Here is a 2,500-nt window from a genome sequence, read left to right as displayed (position 1 = left end):
GCAGCGCGCGGCCAGCACGCCGGGCGGCCCCCCCTCACCGGCCGGGGACTGTCCCGCCAAGCCACAGCCTCGTATCGCTTCATACCCACATGGCCAACTCAGGTTCGGGGGCATGGCGGGTACCGCCGAAACAACCGGTTCACAGATGTACCGATCGTCGCTATCACCGATGCACCTGCAGCGCGAACAACCGCTCAACAACTGATTTCCAGTTCATTTGCGGATCTTTGGCAGCAAACGTATACGTCAATCTACATTTGCGAAATCTACGATTCTGGCATGCCTGCATGTTATGTGTCACGACACGCTACATCAGCCCACATACACACTGCGGCATGTACACGAGAGAACACGTGGAAGATGGTCCGCGCACGTGTGCAATGTCCCTTGCGCGGTCGACTGTCAACCGGCCTCTGTAGCATGTCGCAGATGTGGAACGCGGTCCACCGTGCTATCATGTTGTGTGGGGCAATACGATTAAATAGGAAAACCCTCGTCGCTACATCAACAGACGGCTCACGCTGATTCCCGGCAGAGGGAGGAGGGGGGGGGGGGGGGCCAACATGCAATACTTTCGTCCGTACCTACTTACCACATGTCTGTACGGCGTACAACAGTGCAATCTCGCTGTAATGGGGAGACGAGACAAGTAGCATCGTGCACAACATATGGCCCTTATGATTCGCCATTGTAGGGCGCAGCCGGTGTACGGTCAAGCATGTGCCACATTATGTCACTCAGTACGTAACGACGGATGATCAGTGTGGGTTACGCGTACATCAGCGGACAGTCCACACAGGCCGTACCACAACGTACACTGACTGCATCGACAACCGAATGCAACTGAACAGCTGCAAGGCTCATTTCACAAACAAACGCCTGACCGACCAGCTTGGAAGGGCAGGAGGGGAGGGCGATATTCGTTCTGTAGCGGTACACCCTTCCAGTGGTTAGCGGGACTGTGTAGAAAGTACGCAACACTCGAAAGACCTTTATGTGAGGGTACGCACCATGGCATCAAGAAATACACATGACACCAGAGGATCCAAGCAGTGAACTATGTTCAGAGGGTTGCTGTTAGGCAAAGCTACATTCCTGTGACGTTACATGTGACAGTTAAGGTGCAGTGTAAGTTAGGTTAAGGTGCAGTGTAAGTTAGGTTAAGGTGCAGTGTAAGTTAGGTTAAGGTGCAGTGTAAGTTAGGTTAAGGTGCAGTGTAACTTAGGTTAAGGTGCAGTGTAACTTAGGTTAAGGTGCAGTGTAACTTAGGTTAAGGTGCAGTGTAACTTAGGTTAAGGTGCAGTGTAACTTAGGTTAAGGTGCAGTGTAACTTAGGTTAAGGTGCAGTGTAACTTAGGTTAAGGTGCAGTGTAACTTAGGTTAAGGTGCAGTGTAACTTAGGTTAAGGTGCAGTGTAACTTAGGTTAAGGTGCAGTGTAACTTAGGTTAAGGTGCAGTGTAACTTAGGTTAAGGTGCAGTGTAACTTAGGTTAAGGTGCAGTGTAACTTAGGTTAAGGTGCAGTGTAATTTAGGTTAAGGTGCAGTGTAACTTAGGTTAAGGTGCAGTGTAACTTAGGTTAAGGTGCAGTGTAACTTAGGTTAAGGTGCAGTGTAACTTAGGTTAAGGTGCAGTGTAACTTAGGTTAAGGTGCAGTGTAACTTAGGTTAAGGTGCAGTGTAACTTAGGTTAAGGTGCAGTGTAACTTAGGTTAAGGTGCAGTGTAACTTAGGTTAAGGTGCAGTGTAACTTAGGTTAAGGTGCAGTGTAACTTAGGTTAAGGTGCAGTGTAAGTTAGGTTAAGGTGCAGTGTAAGTTAGGTTAAGGTGCAGCGTAACTTAGGTTAAGGTGCAGCGTAACTTAGGTTAAGGTGCAGCGTAACTTAGGTTAAGGTGCAGCGTAACTTAGGTTAAGGTGCAGCGTAACTTAGGTTAAGGTGCAGCGTAACTTAGGTTAAGGTGCAGCGTAACTTAGGTTAAGGTGCAGCGTGGGTTAGGTTAGGGGCCAACGTGGGTTAGGTTAGGGGCCAACGTGGGTTAGGTTAGGGGCCAACGTGGGTTAGGTTAGGGGCCAACGTGGGTTAGGTTAGGGGCCAACGTGGGTTAGGTTAGGGGCCAACGTGGGTTAGGTTAAGGGCCAACGTGGGTTAGGTTAAGGGCCAACGTGGGTTAGGTTAAGGGCCAACGTGGGTTAGGTTAAGGGCCAACGTGGGTTAGGTTAAGGGCCAACGTGGGTTAGGTTAAGGGCCAACGTGGGTTAGGTTAAGGGCCAACGTGGGTTAGGTTAAGGGCCAACGTGGGTTAGGTTAAGGGCCAACGTGGGTTAGGTTAAGGGCCAACGTGGGTTAGGTTAAGGGCCAACGTGGGTAAGGTTAGGGGCCAACGTGGGTAAGGTTAAGGGCCAACGTGGGTTAGGTTAAGGGCCAACGTGGGTTAGGTTAAGGGCCAACGTGGGTTAGGTTAAGGGCCAACGTGGGTTAGGTTAAGGGCCAACGTGGGTTA

Source organism: Schistocerca gregaria, unplaced genomic scaffold, assembly GCF_023897955.1.
Source record: "Schistocerca gregaria isolate iqSchGreg1 unplaced genomic scaffold, iqSchGreg1.2 ptg000640l, whole genome shotgun sequence".
Classification (NCBI taxonomy): Eukaryota; Metazoa; Arthropoda; class Insecta; order Orthoptera; family Acrididae; genus Schistocerca; species Schistocerca gregaria.
Note: the sequence above shows the minus strand (reverse complement) of the source record.